A 24,206-nucleotide genomic window follows, 5' to 3' on the forward strand; every position below is an offset into this window, starting at 1 on the left:
CTGTCTTTGTCAGATATTTGCACTAAAGTTATTAATCATGTCTGCCACGATAATGAGTCTAATATTTGGGATTCAGGACTTTGTCACATTAATTTTGGGTGGATGACGCGGCTAGCCATTATGAGTTTAATTATGAAATTCTCTATTGTCAAGGGCTCCAAGTGCCAAGTGTGTGTGCAAGCTAAGCAAACCTCGCAAGTCCCATAAGACTGCAGAGGCAAGAGACTTGGCACCACTAGAGCTTATACATTCTGATCTTTGTGAGATGAATGGCGTGTTGACAAAAGGTGGAAAGAAATACTTCATGATTTTGATTGATGACTCCACTAGATATTGTTATGTGTATCTTCTGAAATCAAAAGATGAGGCTTTAAATTTTTTCAAAAATATAAAGATGAAATAGAGAACCAACTTGATCGAAAAATTAAATGGCTTAGATCTTATCGTGGTGGAGAGTATTTTTTCAATGAATTTGATTTGTTTTGTGCGAAACATGGTATAATCCATGAGGACGCCTCCCTACTCACCTCAGTCAAATGGGGTGGACGAAAGAAAGAACTGAACTCTAACTTATTTAGCTAACGCCATGTTAAACTCAACGAGTCTCTCCAAGGCATGGTGGGGGGAGGCGCTAATGACTGCATGTCATGTCCTAAACTGAGTTCCCACAAAGCATAAGACCATGACTCCATTCGAGGAATGGGAAAGGAAAAGATTGAAACTCTCCTACGTACGTACTTGGGGTTGTTTGGCGAAAGTCAATATACCAATTCCCAAGAAGCGCAAGCTTGGACCAAAAACCATAGATTGTGTTCTTATGGGCTATGCTTTTCATAGCGTTGGCTATAGATTTTTGATAATAAAATCCGAGATATTCGACATGCATGTTGGTACAATTATGGAGTCGAATGATGCGACTTTCTTTGAGGACATATTTCCTATGAACGATATGTCGAGTTCATCAAATCAGGAGATACCTACTTCATCTAGTGAGGAATTTGTTGTAATTCCTGAACCCACCATTGTGATGGAACACGTTGAGAATCCTGTTGGGGATGACAATGAAACTCTTCTAAGGAGTAAGAGACATAGGACCGCAAAGTCCTTTGGTGATGATTTCATTGTATACCTCGTGGATGACACACCCAGGACTATTTCAGAAGCCTATGCATCTTCTGATGCTGACTACTGGAAGGAAGCTGTCCGCAGCGAGATGGATTCCATCTTAGCTAACGGAACTTGGGAAATCACTGATCGTCCTTATGGGTGCAAACCTGTAGGATGTAAGTGGGTGTTCAAGAAAAAGCTTAAACCTGATGGTACGATTGAAAAGTATAAGGCACAGCTTGTGGCTAAGGGTTATACCCAGAAAGAAGGTGAAGAATATTTTGATACTTACTCACCTGTGGCTAGACTGACCACTATTCGGGTGCTACTATCACTGGCTGCCTCACACTATCTTCTCGTTCATAAAATGGCTGTTAAGACGACATTCCTCAATGGAGAGTTGAAGGAGGAAATTTACATGGATCAGCCCGATGGTTTTGTATTACCTGGTCAAGAAGGAAAGGTAGGCAAGTTATTAAAGTCTTTATATGGCATTAAACAAGCTCCTAAAGAGTGGCATGAGAAGTTCTAAAGAACATTAACTGTTGCAGGCTTTGTAGTAAACGATGGTGACAAGTGTGTGTACTATCGGCATGGTGGGGGTGAAGGAGTTATTCTTTGTCTGTATGTCGACGACATACTGATCTTTGGAACCAAACTTGATTTAATCAAGGAGGTTAACGATTTCTTATCTCAATGTTTTGAGATGAAGGATCTAGGAGTAGCTGATGTCATCTTAAACATCAAGTTGTTGAGGTATGAGAATGGTGGGATTACACTGCTTCAGTCCCACTATGTGGGAAAGGTCTTGAGTCATTTTTGGTATGGCGACTGCCAGCCTTCTCCAACTCCATATGATGTTAGTGTGTTGCTTCGAAGGAATCGACAGATTGCTAGAGATCAATTGAGATATTCTCAGATTATTGGCTTGCTTATGTGCTTGGCTAGTGCCACGAGGCCTGAAATCCCGTTTGCTATGAGCAAACTAAGCCGATTTGTATCAAATCCGGGAGGTGATCATTGCCCTGCACTTGACAGAGTTATGCGCCATTTGAAAGGCACTACAAGCTATGGGATTCACTATACCGGGTACCCAAGGGTACTCGAGGGTTATAGTGACTCAAACTGGATATCTGATGCTAGTGAGATTAAGGCCATGAGTGGTTATGTTTTTACACTAAGTGGTGGCGCTGTTTCCTGGAAGTCTTGCAAATAGACCATCTTAACGAGGTCAATTATGGAAGCAGAACTCACAACATTAGACACCGCCGCTGTTGAAGCAGAGTGGCTTCATGAGCTCTTGATGGACTTACCTATGGTTGAAAAACCAATACCCCCTATCCTGATGAACTATGATAATCAAACTTTGATCGTCGAGATAAATAGTTCTAGGGATAATATGAAGTCCTCAAGGCATGTGACAAGGAGATTAAAATCTGTCAGAAAATTGAAGAACTCCGGAGTTATTACGTTGGATTATATCCAAATGTCAAAAAAATTGGCAGATCCCTTCACAAAGGGTTTACACGTAATGTGATCGATAATGCATCGATGGAGATGGGTTTGAGACCCACCGCACGAGTTGTCCACAGTGGTAATCCACTCTATATAATCGGAGATCCCGTGAGGTAGAAGTGGGAGACAAGCTGTTGGTCAGTTGGGAGGAGAGTATCCCTATATTAATTATCCACTCCGTGAAGATGCAATACTCTCCTGAGATGCATGGCAGGTTGATACTTATCTTAATGTGTTCCAAGTGGCTTATTTGGGTAAGCAGAGATGTTGCCTTGCAGAGCATCTCCTGAGGAACACACCTATATAAACTTGACTGTTAACGAGCAGTCTGTAAGAATTGGGTGTTTTCTAATAAATTCATGAAAGGCCCTGGAGTACGACACATACTCTCCACCCGCGGGGAAGTCTTGCGGCAACCCAGTATCGTTCAAGAATTTGTGTGAAATTAGTCTCGCAGAAAACTTGTAGTTCAAGGCATAGCCCACTATTCAAGTTATGATCTAGTGTAGCATAAACCTTTAAGTGGAACTTCAACTTTACAGTATCCACTGAGCACCGGTATATAAACAATGTTTTGGAACTAAATGATGAAATGTGCCAATGAGACTTTGTGGGGGATTGTTGGAATTTGTTAGTAGGCCTTTGGCCCAAAGCCCAACTAAAATTCTGAAATTCTCTTTGCCCATTCATGCATAACTAGTGAGCGGGACTAAAGTTTAGTCGCACCCCGGAAGTTGAGAGAAAGTTGCACCTCTTTATAAGGTGGGGTCTTTTACCACTTGTATGAGCATGAGAAGAGAAGACCTACACGCGCGCTCCTCCTCCTCGCTCGCCTCACCATGCCTCGCTGCGCCGCGGGAATGAGCCGAGCCGAGGACAATACATTTTCTATATTTTTGCTGCTCCGGAATAATTAATAAGTCATTAATTAATAATTAATGCACGCGTTAATTACTCAGCCGTTATTGATTATTTTGGATCATGGGGCTGTTACTTGGGCGTGGAGCTTTCTCCACAACCTACCCGACCCGCATTATATAGTCAGGTGGTGAACGTCTACCCTAGCCGCCGCCACAACATATGGTTTCACATCGTTCGAGATCATTTCGCCGCCACGCAAGTCTTCTCCACCCCTCCTCCCGGCGTGCACCGCAAGAAGGGACAACAAGCCTCCGGAACCCCGCCTCTCGTGATCCTGTACGGGAGAGGGGCGATCAGGTTTTTGGGGAGCGCACTCGCGCAACTGCTGGCAGCGACGACTTCGCCAACGACAACTTCTTCCCCGGCCTCGGCAACCTCCTCATCAACGACATGGGCGACAACATCAACGTCGGCGCTCCTGCTCCAGCTGCACCGTATGTGGTCTTGTCCTCCTTGTTCGAGATTGTGGTAGAATTCATATTTCTAGTTTGTACCCTAGATTCGATCTGTTCATCTACTATGCTAGTCCGCATAATTAGTTTAATCTATGTTATTGTTGCCATGATTTACTTTCTATTTATTCGAATTAGATCTCGTAGTAATTTGCTCATATATTCAACAGTACACACACAGGCCACGATGCAATTCATGACACAAAGCGAATGACATACTTTCTATTTCTGAAATTTCAACGACGAACCCACCTGAATATAAATGCCATACTCAAGTTTGCTAGTACAAAAGCACGCACACACATACACACAGTTCGTCAATAATTAAGTTTATTACAATAGCTAGCACACACACTAGAGTTCATCCATAGTTAAGTCTATTACAATACCTAGCACACAAGCAGAGTTCATCAGTAATTAAGTTTACAATAGGTAGCGCACACATATAGTTCATCGACTGAACAAGTCCTCGTACATCCGGCTAAAGCCATACACTTGGCTAATCAAATAAAACACATCACTAACATAACAAGTTGATTCTGAGAAAAGGTTCTTTTCGACGGGCATGCTTGAACGACTAATGTAGAATCCATTCTCTCCTGCTGTACAGCAAGGTAATTAGGAATCCCCTTAAGAGAAACAAGGCAATTAAGAAGTTACTTAATTAAAAAAATACTCCCTCAGTAAGGAAATAAGACCGTTTAGATCACTATTTTAGCGATGTAAATGGTCTTATAGTATTTCTTTACAGAGAGAGTACAAAGAAATAAAAAAGGATAGCCAAGCTTAAGCTTAGTAACAGTACATAGGACAAAACAAACCAACATAATCTTGTATTTGTATGCATGGCTGAAACACATGTTCATGCATAAGCAAACACAACTGAATAAAAAACAGGTGCATGAACGAGTAAACAGAAGGGAAAAAGGAAGTAATCCATGGATTTTTATTTTCACTAGCTATCTGCTAGCTCAATTCATTATTAATCAGACTGAATAATTAAGCATGTTTAATTTACTCAAACTCTACAATCACCACACAATTTTTATGTGCTCCCTCCATTTTTCTATACAAAGTCACTATCGAAATTACAATTTGCAGCTATATTACCAAGTACCAAGTATGATTGCTAGATATTAACACAGTTCCCTATACTTATATTTCATCTTTCAAGTTTTATGTACTTCAAGTACCAAACTTGATTGCTGATTAATTTGTGGAACATACTTCAGCTTGGATAAAGAAAAATACAATGGCTGCATTTTCCTTGGCTCTCTAGTTGATTTTTAGCCAAAACTTGGATGGCCAAATTAGCCATCCAGTTCGAAAATGTGGTAGTCTGGCTGGGTTTTCATGTGTTTAAGTCATACACTAAAGCCTCATAGACTACACCACACAACTGCGTAAACCAACCAGTTTAGGACATAAAGTTAATGTTGTTGGAGAGGGTTAAATTCATACCAGACCACCGAATATCAAGGAGGAGCCTCTTTAACGTTCATCCGGTTTTGTCTCCACGTACTCCATTGTACAACCACCTACATGATGATTTTTATATATATAAAAGATGTTAACATCACAGACACAAAAGCACGCACAATTAGTTGTAATTAATTTAGTGATTCTTACCTTTTGGATTTGCCACGGGCTCAATATCATGGGTTAGAAATACCATGGTTCCCAAAACAGAGCATCCTTCAGCCTCAGCGAAAACAAAGTCAGCCTCCTCTCGAGTGTAAAACTGGAAGTCAATATAGTGAAAGTCCTTATGTTCGCCGATCCGATAGTGCTTAACCTTCAAATCAAAGAAAAATGTGAGCATTAACCATTTGCCAAGTGAAAATATAAATGTGTCCTAAAAGATTAGTTATGTTTGTACCGATGCTTTTTTTTCAACAAGCTGACTTATGCGCCTTAGCGATTGCTTGTTTGTTGTCTGCACCCGTACTGTGTTGGACTTGGAAGAGGAACTCATCTGCATTGCAACTCGAAGATAGGAAGTAGCATAAATAGCTTAACTTGATTTATAGAGTCATTGGAGGAGCATCAATTGTACCTTAGAACAGAATGAACATACTATCTATATATCTATCTAATGGAAGTCGGGTTCCATCGGGATCCTACCCTTATCCAGAAACAAATTAAACAAACAAAGTGAAAGCACATAACGAGGCAGGAGAGCAAGGCCGTGAAGAAATACTAGTACCTTAAGCTTACGATGCTGACTTGAGAGGACAAATGAGAGGGAGAAAGCTAGTTGCAGCAGGTCGACTGGTTGATTGTTTGGCGAGGCGAGCTAGCGCCCCTGCTACTTGTAGTACCTTGGAGACGGAGAAGACGAAGACGGAGAAGAAATGGCATGTATCCTACCACTACCAGTAAGCTAGTGGGACGTTCGGCTTGTTGGTGTAGCATGTGCGGTCTGCAGCACGCGCGTGTCCTTGAATATTCACTGTAGCAGCTAGCCTACCCGATGCGTGCAGCCATAGATGATGAACACCGTCCTTGTAGTACCTTGTATGAGTTACGTGTCGACCAACCAACGGCTACCGAGTTCACCACCCATGATGCATGCAACATTTGACATGATGAACATGCAGCGACAGCAGCAGCAGCTCCATCATGCATGATGCCTACTGTCTACAGACTACAGTAGTAGTACTACAACATTTAATGTAGCTGCTTCATGCATTGCAACCCTGCCGTGGCCCGTGGCCTGCCCAGCCCACGAGGGAAAATGTTCGCATATGCGCGGCGCAGCAGTAGCACTGTTTCGCTCCCTCCCATCCAGCATTGCATTTTACCCTCGCACAGCACTGCAGTTGTTTGGTTGTAATGTATGTACTGACGCATGCTGAGCTGAAATTGTGTTTGATAGGCTGCATCAGACGAGACATGTTGCGTTGAGACTGTCTTTGGTAGCCTGTATCTGCGGTAGACTGCATGAACGGAATTTTTGGTGCCAAGACAATATTTAAACAACATTTCGACACTTCACTAAACAATTCGAGCAATAAAACATTATCATCGCAACATAATCTGAACAATGGTAAAATGAAGAAAATAATTAACAATTAACATAACACATAATCTTATACTCCCTCCATTCCAAAATATAGTGCGTCCGCGTTTCTCGAGGTTCAACTTTGACCATAAATTTAACCAACGAGACCAACTGCGGCGGGAGAAAAAATATATAATTGAAAACTTCTTTCGAATACGAATTCACTGATATAATTTTTGGTCCCGCCGCAATCGGTCTTGATAGTTAAATTTACAGTCAAAGTTGAAGCACGGGGATAGAGGAAGCACTACATTGTGAAATGGAGGGAGTATTTACTAATTGGAGGCACCATACGAGCCTCCACGTTAATCCTTAAAAACTATCTATAAATAACCATTAGATCTTAATCCTACGTCTAGAAATAACCATATGAGCCTGCACGTTAATCCTCAAAATCTACCGATAAATAACCATTAGATCTTAATCCTACGTCTAGAATTAAATGAGATATGAGAAGTCTATTTCCTCATGTTTAGAAATCTGCACGTTTAAAAGTGAGATCTGATCAGCCAAAGAGTCCATAGCGTAGCTACAATCACCTAACAAGTTCAAGATTCTCTTTCCTGATCTATGATGTTACATGTCCATGCATAACACGGCCAACAATATACATACATCACGGATGATGATGTTCTTTTCCATAAAAATCTGCGTACACTACTTCAGTGTATTGTACACAACCACAACTCATATATTTTTTAGCTGAGTACAACTCACATATGGATGTATAATATTAATCCAGCCCATAAATAACACTTAAGTATATATCCTCAAATCTGTGCATGACATGCGCACATGGCATTTTCTAAATATAAAGAAATTACTATAGAAAAGGATCTAAATTTATGTGAAAACATATTTAATAAAATAATACCATATTTTTTTTACGGGGGAGAAATAATACCATATTACATTTTTAAAAATAATCCAAAATGGCTAAACCGTGCAAGTGCATCAGAAAAACACCGAGTTCAAACATAGGGTGTAACTTTCATATTTATATGATATTCAAGAAATAAAGCACAATGCAAGAGTTTTTATACCTGATAAAAATGCAATTTAATAGTAATTAAAAGGATAGATGTGCTCCAGATAAATTCATGGCATAGGCGTCACGTGGATAAAGCTATATATCATGGACTGAGATACAGGCCGATAGCAAAAAGGACTGGGATATGGGCTAAACAAAAGCGTCATAATTACTTTACCCGATGGCTTAGTTGGAATTTCAATTTAGAAAAATATACAATAAATTTTCGGCAGACATAAAATAATTACGCGATTTGTTAGGAAAAAACAAAGGGGCGAGCTTCTATAAATATATGTGCAATTTAAAAATATTCAAGTAGACTCCCAAATTTTGGTGTTTAGGTTTTAAAAATACAATGATGGATTCTAGAACTATACAGTCCAGGTACAAAAATGATCTGAACAAAATCAAAATTTAGTGAATTATTAAAAAGCCATAGAAGGCTTTCACAAGTTTAAATAAACTTCCAGAAATTCAATGATCTTCCAAACATTTAAAAGTACACGGATACGCTGGAACTGAGGCGCGACCCATGTCGAGGCCTGCTGCTCATTCGCATGCTGAACTGATGAGCACTTGCTGGAGGGTGCGGTGACAAATTAGGTCAGGGTCTGTGTGTTGGGGAACGTAGCAGAATTTTAAAATTTTCTACGCATCACCAAGATCAATCTATGGAGTCATCTAGCAATGAGGGAGAGGGGAGTGCATCTACATACCCTTGTAGATCGCTAAGCGGAAGCGTTCAAGTGAACGGGGTTGATGGAGTCGTACTCGTCATGATCTAAATCACCGATGATCCTAGTGCCGAACGGACTGCACCTCCGCGTTCAACACACGTACAGCCCGGGGACGTCTCCTCCTTCTTGATCCAGCAAGGGGAGAGGAGAAGTTGAGGGAAAACTCCGACAGCACGATGGCATGGTGGTGATGGAGCTCGTGGTTCTCCGGCAGGGCTTCGCCAAGCACTACGAAGGAGGACGAGGTGTTAGAGGAGGGAGAGGGCTGCGCCAGGGGAAGGCTGCGGCTGCCCTCTCTCTCCCTCACTATATATAGGGGAAAGGGAGGAGGGGGAGGCGCCCTAGGGTTCCCTAGGGGAGGGGCGGCGGCCACAGGGGAAACCCTAGATGGGTTTGGGCACCCCCACCCCCTAGGAAACTTGCCCCCAAGCCGGGAGGGGCGGCTGCCCTAGGGGTGGAGCCCCCACCTCTCCTGGTTACGTGAGATGGGGTGGGAGGGGCGCTCAGCCCCTTAGTGGGCTGATGTGCCCTCTCCCCTTGGCCCATTAGGCCCCCCAACGCTTGCCGGGGCCTCCGAAACCCCTTTCGGACACGCTGGTCATCACCTGGTACCCCCGGAACAATTCTGGACTCCAATACCCTTCGTCCAGTATACCGATCTTCACCTCCGGATCATTCCGGAGCTCCTTGTCATGTCCGGGATCTCATCCGGGACTCCGAACAACCTTCGATAACCACATACTATTTCCCATAACATCTCTAGCGTCACCGAACCTTAAGTGTGTAGACCCTACGGGTTCGGGAACCATGTAGACATGACCGAGACAACTCTCCGGCCAATAACCAACAGCGGGATCTGGATACCCATGATGGCTCCCACATGTTCCACGATGATCTCATCGGATGAACCACGATGTCGAGGATTCAATCAATCCCGTATACAATTCCCTTTGTCCAGCGGTATTGTACTTGCCCGAGATTCGATCGTCGGTATCCGATACCTTGTTCAATCTCGTTACCGGCAAGTCTCTTTACTCGTTCCGTAACACATCATCCCGTGATCAACTCCTTGGTCACATTGTGCACATTATGATGATGTCCTACCGAGTGGGCCCAGAGATACCTCTCCGTTACACGGAGTGACAAATCCCAGTCTCGATTCGTGCCAACCCAACAGACACTTTCGGAGATACTTGTAGTGAACCTTTATAGCCACCCAGTTACGTTGTGATGTTTGGCACACCCAAAGCACTCCTACGGTATCCGGGAGTTGCACAATCTCATGGTCTAAGGAAATGATACTTGACATTAGAAAAGCTTTAGCATACGAACTACACGATCTTTGTGCTAGGCTTAGGATTGGGTCTTGTCCATCACATCATTCTCCTAATGATGTGATCCCGTTATCAACGACATCCAATGTCCATGGTCAGGAAACCGTAACCATCTTATTGATCAACGAGCTAGTCAACTAGAGGCTTACTAGGGACATGGTGTTGTCTATGTATCCACACATGTATCTGAGTTTCCTATCAATACAATTCTAGCATGGATAATAAACGGTTATCATGAACAATGAAATATAATAATAACCAATTTATTATTGCCTCTAGGGCATATTTCCAACAGTCTCCCACTTGCACTAGAGTCAATAATCTAGTTCACATCGCCATGTGATTAACACTCACAGGTCACATCGCCATGTGACGAACTGAAGGAAATATGCCCTAGAGGCAATAATAAAGTTATTATTTATTTCCTTATATCATGATAAATGTTTAGTATTCATGCTAGAATTGTATTAACCGGAAACATAATACATGTGTGAATACATAGACAAACAGAGTGTCACTAGTATGCCTCTACTTGACTAGCTCGTTAATCAAAGATGGTTATGTTTCCTAACCATGAACAAAGAGTTGTTATTTGATTAACGAGGTCACATCATTAGTTGAATGATCTGATTGACATGACCCATTCCATTAGCTTAGCACCCGATCGTTTAGTATGTTGCTATTGCTTTCTTCATGACTTATACATGTTCCTATAACTATGAGATTATGCAACTCCCGTTTACCGGAGGAACACTTTGGGTACTACCAAACGTCACAACGTAACTGGGTGATTATAAAGGAGTACTACAGGTGTCTCCAAAGGTACATGTTGGGTTGACGTATTTCGAGATTAGGTTTTGTCACTCCGATTGTCGGAGAGGTATCTCTGGGCCCTCTCGGTAATACACATCACTTAAGCCTTGCAAGCATTGCAACTAAATGAGTTAGTTGCGGGATGATGTATTACGGAACGAGTAAAGAGACTTGCCGATAACGAGATTGAACTAGGTATTGGATACCGACGATCGAATCTCGGGCAAGTAACATACCGATGACAAAGGGAACAACGTATGTTGTTATGCGGTCTGACCGATAAAGATCTTCGTAGAATATGTAGGAGCCAATATGGGCATCCAGGTCCCGCTATTGGTTATTGACCGGAGACGTGTCTCGGTCATGTCTACATTGTTCTCGAACCCGTAGGGTCCGCACGCTTAAGGTTACGATGACAGTTATATTATGAGTTTATGCATTTTGATGTACCGAAGGTTGTTCGGAGTCCCGGATGTGATCACGGACATGATGAGGAGTCTCGAAATGGTCGAGACGTAAAGATTGATATATTGGAAGCCTATGTTTCGATATCGGAAGTGTTCCGGGTGAAATCGGGATTTTACCGGAGTACCGGGAGGTTACCGGAACCCCCCGGGAGCCATATGGGCCTTAATGGGCTTTAGTGGAAAGGAGAAAGGGGCAGCCCAAGGTGGCTGCGCACCTCCCCCCTCCCCTAGTCCTATTAGGACTAGGAGAAGGTGGCCGGCCCCCCTCTCCCTCTTTCCCCCTCGGGGAATCCTAGTCCAACTAGGATTGTGGGGGAGTCCTACTCCCGGAAGGAGTAGGACTCCTCCTGCGCCCTCCTCCTGGCCGGCGCCCCCCTCCCCCTTGGCTCCTTTATATACTGAGGCAGAGGCACCCCAGAAACACACAAGTTGATCCACGTGATCTATTCCTTAGCCGTGTGCGGTGCCCCCAGCCACCATAGTCCTCGATAATACTGTAGCGGAGTTTAGGCGAAGCCCTGCTGCTGTAGTACATCAAGATCGTCACCACGCCGTCGTGCTGACGGAACTCTTCCCCGACACTTTGCTGGATCGGAGTCCGGGGATCGTCATCGAGCTGAACGTGTGCTCGAACTCGGAGGTGCCGTAGTTTCGGTGCTTGATCGGTTGGATCGTGAAGACGTACGACTACTTCCTCTACGTTGTGTGATCGCTTCCGCAGTCGGTGTGCGTTGGTACGTAGACAACACTCTCCCCTCTCATTGCTATGCATCACATGATCTTGCGTGTGCGTAGGAAAATTTTTGAAATTACTACATTCCCCAACAGTGGCATCCGAGCCTAGGTTATTTATGTTGATGTTATATGCACGAGTAGAACACAAGTGAGTTGTGGACGATACAAGTCATACCGCCTACCAGCATGTCATACTTTGGTTCAGCGGTATTGTTGGACGAGACGACCCGGACCAACATTACGCGTACGCTTACGCGAGACCGGTTCTCCCGACGTGCTTTGCACACAGGTGGCTTGCGGGCGACTGTCTCTCCAACTTTAGTTGAACCAAGTATGGCTACGCCCGGTCCTTGCGAAGGTTAAAACGGAGTCTATTTGACAAACTATCGTTGTGGTTTTGATGCGTAGGTGAGATTGGTTCTTACTTAAGCCCGTAGCAGCCACGTAAAACTTGCAACAACAAAGCAGAGGACGTCTAACTTGTTTTTGCAGGGCATGTTGTGATGTGATATGGTCAAGGCATGATGCTGAATTTTATTGTATGAGATGATCATGTTTTGTAACCGAGTTATCGGCAACTGGCAGGAGCCATATGGTTGTCGCTTTATCGTATGCAATGAAATTGCGATGTAATGCTTTACTTTATTACTAAGCGGTAGTGATAGTCGTGGAAGCATAAGATTGGCGAGACGACTACGATGCTATGCTGGAGATCAAGGTGTCGCGCCGGTGACGATGGTGATCATAACGGTGCTTCGGAGATGGAGATCACAAGCACAAGATGATGATGGCCATATCATATCACTTATATTGATTGCATGTGATGTTTATCCTTTTATGCATCTTATCTTGCTTTGATTGACGGTAGCATTATAAGATGATCTCTCACTAAATTATCAAGATGTGTTCTCCCTGAGTATGCACCGTTGCCAAAGTTCGTCGTGCCCAGACACCACGTGATGATCGGGTGTGATAAGCTCTACGTCCATCTACAACGGGTGCAAGCCAGTTTTGCACACGCAGAATACTCAGGTTAAACTTGACGAGCCTAGCATATGCAGATATGGCCTCGGAACACAGAGACCGAAAGGTCGAGCGTGAATCATATAGTAGATATGATCAACATAACGATGTTCACCATTGAAAACTACTCCATCTCACGTGATGATCGGTTATGGTTTAGTTGATTTGGATCACGTAATCACTTAGAAGATTAGAGGGATGTCTATCTAAGTGGGAGTTCTTAAGTAATTTGATTAATTGAACTTAAACTTATCATGAACTTAGTACCTGATGGTATCTTGCTTGTTTATGTTGATTGTAGATAGATGGCTCGTGCTGTTGTTCCGTTGAATTTTAATGCGTTCCTTGAGAAAGCAAAGTTGAAAGATGATGGTAGCAATTACACGGACTGGGTCCATAACTTGAGGATTATCCTCATTGTTGCACAGAAGAATTACGTCCTGGAAGCACCGCTGGGTGCCAGGCCTGCTGCAGGAGCAACGCCGGATGTTATGAATGTCTGGCAGAGCAAAGCTGATGACTACTCGATAGTTCAGTGTGCCATGCTTTACGGCTTAGAATCGGGACTTCAACGACGTTTTGAACGTCATGGAGCATATGAGATGTTCCAGGAGTTGAAGTTAATATTTCAAGCAAATGCCCGGATTGAGAGATATGAAGTCTCCAATAAGTTCTATAGCTGCAAGATGGAGGAGAACAGTTCTGTTAGTGAGCATATACTCAAAATGTCTGGGTATAATAATCACTTGATTCAATTGGGAGTTAATCTTCCAGATGATTGCGTCATTGACAGAATTCTCCAATCACTGCCACCAAGCTACAAGAGCTTCGTGATGAACTATAATATGCAAGGGATGAATAAGACTATTCCCGAGCTCTTCGCGATGCTGAAAGCTGCGGAGGTAGAAATCAAGAAGGAGCATCAAGTGTCGATGGTTAACAAGACCACTAGTTTCAAGAAAAAGGGCAAAGGGAAGAAGAAGGGGAACTTCAAGAAGAACGGCAAACAAGTTGCTGCTCAGGAGAAGAAACCCAAGTCTGGACCTAAGCCTGAAACTGAGTGCTTCTACTGCAAGCAGACTGGTCACTGGAAGCGTAACTGCCCCAAGTATTTGGCGGATAAGAAGGATGGCAAGGTGAACAAAGGTATATGTGATATACATGTTATTGATGTGTACCTTACTAAAGCTCGCAGTAGCACCTGGGTATTTGATACTGGTTCTGTTGCTAATATCTGCAACTCGAAACAGGGACTACGGAATAAGCGGGCATTGGCAAAGGACGAGGTGACGATGCGCGTGGGAAACGGTTCCAAAGTCGATGTGATCGCGGTCGGCACGCTACCTCTACATCTACCTTCGGGATTAATATTAGACCTAAATAATTGTTAGGTGCCAGCGTTGAGCATGAACATTATATCTGGATCTTGTTTAATGCGAGACGGTTATTCATTTAAATCAGAGAATAATGGTTGTTCTATTTATATGAGTAATATCTTTTATGGTCATGCACCTTTAAAGAGTGGTCTATTTTTGATGAATCTCAATAGTAGTGATACACATATTCATAATGTTGAAACCAAAAGATGCAGAGTTGATAATGAAAGTGCAACTTATTTGTGGCACTGTCGTTTAGGTCATATCGGTGTAAAGCGCATGAAGAAACTCCATACTGATGGACTTTTGGAACCACTTGATTATGAATCACTTGGTACTTGCGAACCGTGGCTCATGGGCAAGATGACTAAAACACCGTTCTCCGGTACTATGGAGAGAGCAACAGATTTGTTGGAAATCATACATACCGATGTATGTGGTCCGATGAATATTGAGGCTCATGGTGGATATCGTTATTTTCTCACCTTCACAGATGACTTAAGCAGATATGGATATATCTACTTAATGAAACATAAGTCTGAAACATTTGAAAAGTTCAAAGAGTTTCAGAGTGAAGTTGAAAATCATCGTAACAAGAAAATAAAGTTTCTACGATCTGATCGTGGAGGAGAATATTTGAGTTACGAGTTTGGTGTACATTTGAAAAATTGTGGAATAGTTTCGCAACTCACGCCACCCGGAACACCACAGCGTAATGGTGTGTCCGAACGTCATAATCGTACTTTACTAGATATGGTGCGATCTATGATGTCTCTTACTGATTTACCGCTATCGTTTTGGGGTTATGCTTTAGAGACGGCCGCATTCACATTAAATAGGGCACCATCAAAATCCGTTGAGACGACGCCTTATGAACTATGGTTTGGCAAGAAACCAAAGTTGTCGTTTCTTAAAGTTTGGGGCTGCGATGCTTATGTGAAAAAGCTTCAACCTGATAAGCTCGAACCCAAATCGGAGAAATGTGTCTTCATAGGATACCCAAAGGAGACTGTTGGGTACACCTTCTATCACAGATCCGAAGGCAAGAGATTCATTGCTAAGAATGGATCCTTTCTAGAGAAGGAGTTTCTCTCGAAAGAAGTGAGTGGGAGGAAAGTAGAACTTGACGAGGTAACTGTACCTGCTCCCTTATTGGAAAATAGTACATCACAGAAAACTGTTTCTGCGACATCTATACCAATTAGTGAGGAAGCTAATGATGTTGATCATGAAACTTTAGGTCAAGATACTACTGAACCTCATAGATCGACCAGAGCGAGATCCGCACCAGAGTGGTACGGTAATCCTGTTCTGGAAGTCATGCTACTAGATCATGATGAACCTACGAACTATGAAGAAGCGATGGTGAGCCCAGATTCCGCAAAGTGGCTTGAAGCCATGAAATCTGAGATGGGATCCATGTATGAGAACAAAGTATGGACTTTGGTTGACTTGCCCGATGATCAGCAAGCAATTGAGAATAAATGGATCTTCAAGAAGAAGACTAATGCTGATGGTAATGTTACTGTCTACAAAGCTCGACTTGTCGCAAAAGGTTTTCGACAAGTTCAAGGGGTTGACTACGATGAGACCTTCTCACCCGTAGCGATGCTTCAGTCTGTCCGAATCATGTTAGCAATTGCCGCATTTTATGATTATGAAATTTGGCAGATGGATGTCAAAATTGCATTCCCGAATGGATTTCTGGAAGAAGAGTTGTATATGATACAACCGGAAGGTTTTGTCGATCCAAAGGGAGCTAACAAAGTGTGCAAGCTCCAGCGATCCATTTATGGACTGGTGCAAGCCTCTCGGAGTTGGAATAAACGTTTTGATAGTGTAATCAAAGCATTTGGTTTTATACAGACTTTCGGAGAAGCCTGTATTTACAAGAAAGTGAGTGGGAGCTCTGTAGCATTTCTGATATTATATGTGGATGACATATTGCTGATTGGAAATGATATAGAATTTCTGGATAGCATAAAGGGATACTTGAATAAGAGTTTTTCAATGAAAGACCTCGGTGAAGCTGCTTACATATTAGGCATTAAGATCTATAGAGATAGATCAAGACGCTTAATTGGACTTTCACAAAGCACATACCTTGACAAGATTTTGAAGAAGTTCAAAATGGATCAAGCAAAGAAAGGGTTCTTGCCTATGTTACAAGGTGTGAAGTTGAGTCAGACTCAATGCCCGACCACTGCAGAAGATAGAGAGAAAATGAAAGATGTTCCCTATGCTTCAGCCATAGGCTCTATCACGTATGCAATGCTGTGTACCAGACCTGATGTGTGCCTTGCTATAAGTTTAGCAGGGAGGTACCAAAGTAATCCAGGAGTGGATTACTGGACAGCGGTCAAGAACATCCTGAAATACCTGAAAAGGACTAAGGATATGTTTCTCGTATATGGAGGTGACAAAGAGCTCACCGTAAAAGGTTACGTTGATGCAAGCTTTGACACTGATCCGGACGATTCTAAATCGCAAACCGGATACATGTTTACATTAAACGGTGGAGCTGTCAGTTGGTGCAGTTCTAAACAAAGCGTCGTAGCGGGATCTACATGTGAAGCAGAGTACATAGCTGCTTCAGAAGCAGCAAACGAAGGAGTCTGGATGAAGGATTTCATATTCGATCTAGGTGTCATACCTAGTGCATCGGGTCCAATGAAAATCTTTTGTGACAATACTGGTGCAATTGCCTTGGCAAAGGAATCCAGATTTCACAAAAGGACCAAGCACATCAAGAGACGCTTCAATTCCATCCGGGATCTAGTCCAGGTGGGAGACATAGAGATTTTCAAGATACATACGGATCTGAATGTTGCAGACCCGTTGACTAAGCCTCTTCCACGAGCAAAACATGATCAGCACCAAAGCTCCATGGGTGTTAGAATCATTACAGTGTAATCTAGATTATTGACTCTAGTGCAAGTGGGAGACTGAAGGAAATATGCCCTAGAGGCAATAATAAAGTTATTATTTATTTCCTTATATAATGATAAATGTTTAGTATTCATGCTAGAATTGTATTAACCGGAAACATAATACATGTGTGAATACATAGACAAACAGAGTGTCACTAGTATGCCTCTACTTGACTAGCTCGTTAATCAAAGATGGTTATGTTTCCTAACCATGAACAAAGAGTTGTTATTTGATTAACGAGGTCACATCATTAGTTGAATGATCTGATTGACATGACCCATTCCATTAGCTTAGCACCCGATCGTTTAGTATGTTGCTATTGCTTTCTTCATGACTTATACATGTTCCTATAACTATGAGATTATGCAACTCCCGTTTACCGGAGGAACACTTTGGGTACTACCAAACGTCACAACGTAACTGGGTGATTATAAAGGGGTACTACAGGTGTCTCCAAAGGTACATGTTGGGTTGGCGTATTTCGAGATTAGGTTTTGTCACTCCGATTATCGGAGAGGTATCTCTGGGCCCTCTCGGTAATACACATCACTTAAGCCTTGCAAGCATTGCAACTAAATGAGTTAGTTGCGGGATGATGTATTACGGAACGAGTAAAGAGACTTGCCGGTAACGAGATTGAACTAGGTATTGGATACCGACGATCGAATCTCGGGCAAGTAACATACCGATGACAAAGGGAACAACGCATGTTGTTATACGGTCTGAACGATAAAGATCTTCGTAGAATATGTAGGAGCCAATATGGGCATCCAGGTCCCGCTATTGGTTATTGACCGGAGACGTGTCTCGGTCATGTCTACATTGTTCTCGAACCCGTAGGGTCCGCACGCTTAAGGTTACGATGACAGTTATATTATGAGTTTATGCATTTTGATGTACCGAAGGTTGTTCGGAGTCCCGGATGTGATCACGGACATGACGAGGAGTCTCGAAATGGTCGAGACGTAAAGATTGATATATTGGAAGCCTATGTTTGGATATCAGAAGTGTTCCGGGTGAAATCGGGATTTTACCGGAGTACCGGGAGGTTACCGGAACCCCCCGGGAGCCATATGGGCCTTAATGGGCTTTAGTGGAAAGGAGAAAGGGGCAGCCCAAGGTGGCTGCGCACTTGCCCCCTCCCCTAGTCCTATTAGGACTAGGAGAAGGTGGCCGGCCCCCCTCTCCCTCTTTCCCCCTCGGGGAATCCTAGTCCAACAAGGATTGGGGGGGGGGAGTCCTACTCCCGGAAGGAGTAGGACTCCTCCTGCGCCCTCCTCTTGGCCGGCGCCCCCCTCCCCCTTGGCTCCTTTATATACTGAGGCAGAGGCACCCCAGAAACACACAAGTTGATCCACGTGATCTATTCCTTAGCCGTGTGCGGTGCCCCCAGCCACCATAGTCCTTGATAATACTGTAGCGGAGTTTAGGCGAAGCCCTGCTGCTGTAGTACATCAAGATCATCACCACGCCGTCGTGTTGACGGAACTCTTCCCCGACACTTTGCTGGATCGGAGTCTGGGGATCGTCATCGAGCTGAACGTGTGCTCGAACTCGGAGGTGCCGTAGTTTCGGTGCTTGATCGGTTGGATCGTGAAGACGTACGACTACTTCCTCTACGTCGCGTCAACGCTTCCGCAGTCGGTACGTAGACAACACTCTCCCCTCTTGTTGCTATGCATCACATGATCTTGCGTGTGCGTAGGAAATATTTTGAAATTACTACGAAACCCAACACCAACATCCAAGAGTCTACTAGACTCAATGATCTAGTTCACATCACTATGTGATAAACACTCAAAGAGTTCTGGGTTTGATCATGTTATGCTTGTGAGAGAGGTTGTAGTCAACGGGTCTTGCCATATTCAGATCCCTATGTATTTCGCAAAATTTTATATCGTAGATGCTGCTGCCATGTTCCACTTGGAGCTATTCCAAATTATTGCTCCATTATACGTATCCGGTATACTCAGAGCTATCCGGATAGGTGTTAAGCTTGCATCGACGTAACTCTTTATGTCGAACTCTTTATCACCTCCATAACCGAGAAACATTTCCTTATTCCTCTAAGGATAATTTTGACTTCTATCTAGTGATCCACTCCTAGATCACCTTTGTACCCTCTTGCCAGACATGTGGCAAGGCACACATTAGGTGCGGTACTTCAGCATGGCATACCGTATAGAGCCTATGACAAGAGCATAGGGGACGACCTTCGTCCTTCTTCTTTCTTCTACCGTGGTCAAGCTTTGAGTCTTACTCAACTTCACACCTTACAACTCAGGTAAGAACCCCTTCTTCGACTGATCTATTTTGAACTCCTTCAAAAACATGTCAAGGTGTGCGTTCTTTGAAAGTGTCATCAGGCGTCTTGATCTATCTCTATAGATCTTGATGCCCAATATGTAAGCAGCTTTATCCAGGTCTTCCTTTGAAAAACACCCTTCAAACAACTGTTTATGCTTTCCAGAAATTCTACATTATTTCGGATCAACAATATGTCATCCACATATACTTATCAGAAATGTTGTAGTTCTCCCACTCACTTTCTTGTAAATACAAGTGTCTAACAAACATTGTATAAACCTAAAAGCTTTGATCACTCCATCAAAGCATATATTCCGATTCCGAGATGCTTGCTCTAGTCCATAGAAGGATTGCTGGAGCTAGCATACCTTTTAGCATCCTTAGGATCGACAAAACCTTTTATTGTATCACATACAACTTTTTCTTACGAAAACTGGTAAGAAAACTTGTTTTGACATCCATCTGTCAGATTTCATAATTGAAAAATACAGCTAATGCTAACATGATTCCGACGGACTTAAGCATCACTACGGGTGAGAAATTCTCATCGTAGTCAACTCCTTGAACTTGTGAAAAGATTCTTTCCCACAAGTCGAGCTTCATAGACGGTAACATTACCGCCCACGTCCGTCTTCTTCTTAAAGATCCATTTATCTCAATGGCTTGCCGATCAACGGGCAAGTCCACCAAAGTCCATACTTTGTTCTGATACATGGATCCTTCTCGGATTTCATGGCTTCTAACCATTTGTCGGAATACGGGCCCACCATCGCTTCTTCATAGCTCGTAGGTTCATTGTTGTCTAACAACATGACATCTAAGACAGGATTACCGTACCACTCAGGAGTAGTACATATCCTTGTCGACCTACGAGGTTCAATAGCAACTTGATACGAAGCTTCATGATCACTATCATTAACTTCCTCTTCAACAAACGTAGGCGCCACAGAAAACATCTTTCTGTGTTGCATCACTCTCTGGTTGAAGTAAAGGTTCGACAACCTCATCAAGTTCTATCTTCCTCCCACTCAATTCTTTCGAGAGAAACTCCTTCTCGAGAAAGGACCCGTTCTTAGCGACAAACAATTTTCCCTCGGATCGGAGATAGAAGGTATACCAAACTGTCACCTTTGGGTATCCTATGAAGATGTGTTTGTCCGCTTTTGGGTTCGAGCTTCTCCGGCTGAAGCCTTAAGCATCGCAGCCCCAAACATTAAGAAATGACAACTTTGGTTTCTTGCCAAACCAATGTTCATACGACGTTGTCACAACGGACTTATATGGTGTCCTATCTAAAGTGAATGCAGCTGTCTCTAATGCATAACCTCAAAATAATAGCGGTAGATCGGTAAGAGACATCATAGATCGCACCATATCTCATAAGGTTCGATTACGACGTCCGGACACACCATTACGCTGTGGTGTTCCAGGTGGCTTCAACTGCGAAACAACTCCACAATGTCTTAAGTGATTGCCAAACTCATAACTCAGAAAATCCCCTTTTGATCAGATCGTAGGAACATGATCTTCTTGTTATGATGATTCTTAACTTCACTCTGAAATCGCTTGAACTTTTCAAACGTTTCAGACTTGTGCTTCATTAAGTAAATATACCTATATCTACCCAAATCGTCAGTGAAGATGAGAAAATAGCGATATCCACCGCACGCTTCAATTCTCATTGGATCACATGCGTCAGCATGTATGATTTCCAACAAGTCACTTGCCTGTTTCATTGTACCTGAAAACGGGGTCTTAGTCATCCTGCCCATGAGGCATGGCTCGCATGTGTCAAGCGATTCAAAATCAAGTGACTCCAAACATCCATTGATATGGAGTTTCTTCATGCATCTTACACCAATATGACCTAAGCGGCAGTTCCACAAGAAAGTGGTACTATCATTATTAACTCTACATCTTTTGGCGTGAACATGTGTATTACCACGACCGAGATTCAATGAACCGTTCACGTAGGGTGCATGACCATGAAAGGTATTATTCATGTAAATAGAATAACCGGTATTCTCTAACTTAAATGAATAACCGTATTGCAATGAACATGATCTAATCATATTCATGCTCAACGTAGACACCTGATAACATTTATCTAGGTTCAATACTAATCCTGAAGGCAGATGGAGCGTGCGATGGTGATCTCATCAACTTTGGAAACACTTCCAACACACATCGTCACCTCGCCCTTAGCCAGTCTCTGTTTAGTCCGAAGCTTTTGCTTCAAGTCACCAATAATAGCAACTGAACCAGTATCCAATAACATTAATAACACATATATACTTTGTTGAAGTTGCCAGCCTTCTTATCTACCATGCATTTGGGGTAATTCCGCTACCAGTGACCGTTCCCCTTACAATAGAAGCACTTAGTCTCGGGTTTGGTTTCAACCTTGGGTTCCTTCACTGGAGCGGCAACTGGTTTGCCATCCATGAAGTTTCCCTTCTAGCCCTTGCCCTTCTTGAAACCAGTGGTCTTGTTAAACCATCAACACTTGATGCTCCTTCTTGATTTCTACCTTTTGCGGTCTTAAGCACCGCGAACAGCTCCGGGACCAACTCCATCCCTTGCATGTCATAGTTTATCACGAAGATCTAGTAGCTTAGTGATAGTGGCTAGAGAACTCTATCAATCACTATCTTATCTGGAAGTTTAACTCCCACTTGATTTAAGTGATTGTAGCACCCAGACATTCTGAGCACATGCTCACTAGCTGAGCTATTCTCCTCCATCTTGTTGGAAAAAGAACTTGTCGGAGGTCTCACACCTCTCAACACGGGCATGAGCCTGAAATCCCAATTTCAGCTCTTGGAACATCTCATATGTTCTATGGCGTTCAAAACGTCATTGGAATCCCGATTCTAAGCCGTAAAGTATGGTGCACTAAACTATCAGGTAGTCATCAGAATGTGTCTGTCAGGTGTTCACAACATCCACAGACGACGTTGTAGGGGTTTGCACATCGAGCGGTGCATCAAAGACGTAAGCCTTCTATGTAGCAGTGAGGACACTCCTCGGACTATGGACCTAGTCCACATCATTGCTTACAATATCTTTCAACTTAATCTTTCTCTAGGAACGTATTGAAACAAGGAGCTACAACGTGAGCTATTTATCTACAACATATTTGCAAAGACAATTTAGACAATGTTCATGATAATTAAGTTCATCTAATCAAATTATTCAATGAACTCCCACTCAGATAGACATCCCTCTAGTCATCTAAGTGAAACATGATCTGAGTCAACTAGGCCGTGTCCGATCACCACGTGAGACGGACTAGTCAACATCGGTGAACATCATCATGTTGATCGTATCTTCTATACGACTCATGCTCGACCTTTCGGTCTTCCGTGTTCCGAGGCCATGTCTGTACATGCTAGGCTCGTCAAGTCAACCTAAGTGTATTACATGTGTTCCGAGGCCATGTCTGTGTTGGGGAACGTAGTAATTTCAAAAAATTTCCTACGCACACGCAAGATCATGTGATGCATAGCAATGAGAGGGGAGAGTGTTGTCTACGTACCAACGCACACCGACTGCGGAAGCGATCACACAACGTAGAGGAAGTAGTCGTACGTCTTCACGATCCAACCGATCAAGCACCGAAACTACGGCACCTCCGAGTTCGAGCACACGTTCAGCTCAATGACGATCCCCGGACTCCGATCCAGCAAAGTGTCGGGGAAGAGTTCCGTCAGCACGACGGCGTGGTGACGATCTTGATGTACTACTGCAGCAGGGCTTCGCCTAAACTCCGCTACAGTATTATTGAGGTATATGGTGGCAGGGGGCACCGCACACGGCTAAGGAATAGATCACGTGGATCAACTTGTGTGTCTAGAGGTGCCCCCTGCCTCCGTATATAAAGGAGTAGAGGGGGGGAGGCTGGCCGGCCAAGCTTGGTGCGCCAGGAGAGTCCTACTCCCTCTGGGAGTAGGATTCCCCCCCCCCCAATCCTAGTTGGAATATGATTCGTGGAGGGGGAAAAGAGGAGGAGGGGGACGGCCACCTCTCCTAGTCCTAATAGGACTAAGGGAAGGGGGGAGGCGCGCAGCCCATCTAGGGCAGCCCCTTCTCTTTTCCACTAAGGCCCACTATGGCCCATATAGCGCCCGGGGGGTTCCGGTAACCCTCCCGGTACTCCGGTAAAATCCCGATTTCACCCGGAACACTTCCGATGTCCAAACATAGGCTTTCAATATATCAATCTTTATGTCTCGACCATTTCGAGACTCCTCATCATGTCCGTGATCACATCCGGGACTCCGAACAACCTTCGGTACATCAAAATGCACAAACTCATAATATAGCTGTCATCGTAACCTTAAGCGTGCGGACCCTACGGGTTCGAGAACAATGTAGACATGACCGAGACATGT

At 43.5% G+C, this 24,206-nt stretch overlaps 1 long non-coding RNA gene across 2 annotated transcripts; it reads right to left on the reverse strand.

Annotated features, from left to right (window-relative positions):
- Positions 1–4,308: 4,308 nt before the first annotated feature.
- LOC125521799 (uncharacterized) lies at positions 4,309–6,399 on the reverse strand. Of its 2 annotated transcripts, none has more exons than XR_015611014.1 (5): positions 6,202–6,399; positions 5,875–5,970; positions 5,625–5,790; positions 5,457–5,533; positions 4,309–4,594 (listed from the first exon to the last, which is right to left on the reverse strand). It is a non-coding gene; the product is annotated as an uncharacterized LOC125521799 (long non-coding RNA). The 2 variants fall into 2 exon arrangements; XR_007289451.2 differs by having other exon boundaries at positions 4,309–4,597; positions 6,202–6,397.
- Positions 6,400–24,206: the final 17,807 nt, after the last annotated feature.

Source organism: Triticum urartu, chromosome 7A (genome assembly GCF_056163025.1).
Source record: "Triticum urartu cultivar PI428250 chromosome 7A, HENAU_Tu73, whole genome shotgun sequence".
NCBI classification, from domain to species: domain Eukaryota; kingdom Viridiplantae; phylum Streptophyta; class Magnoliopsida; order Poales; family Poaceae; genus Triticum; species Triticum urartu.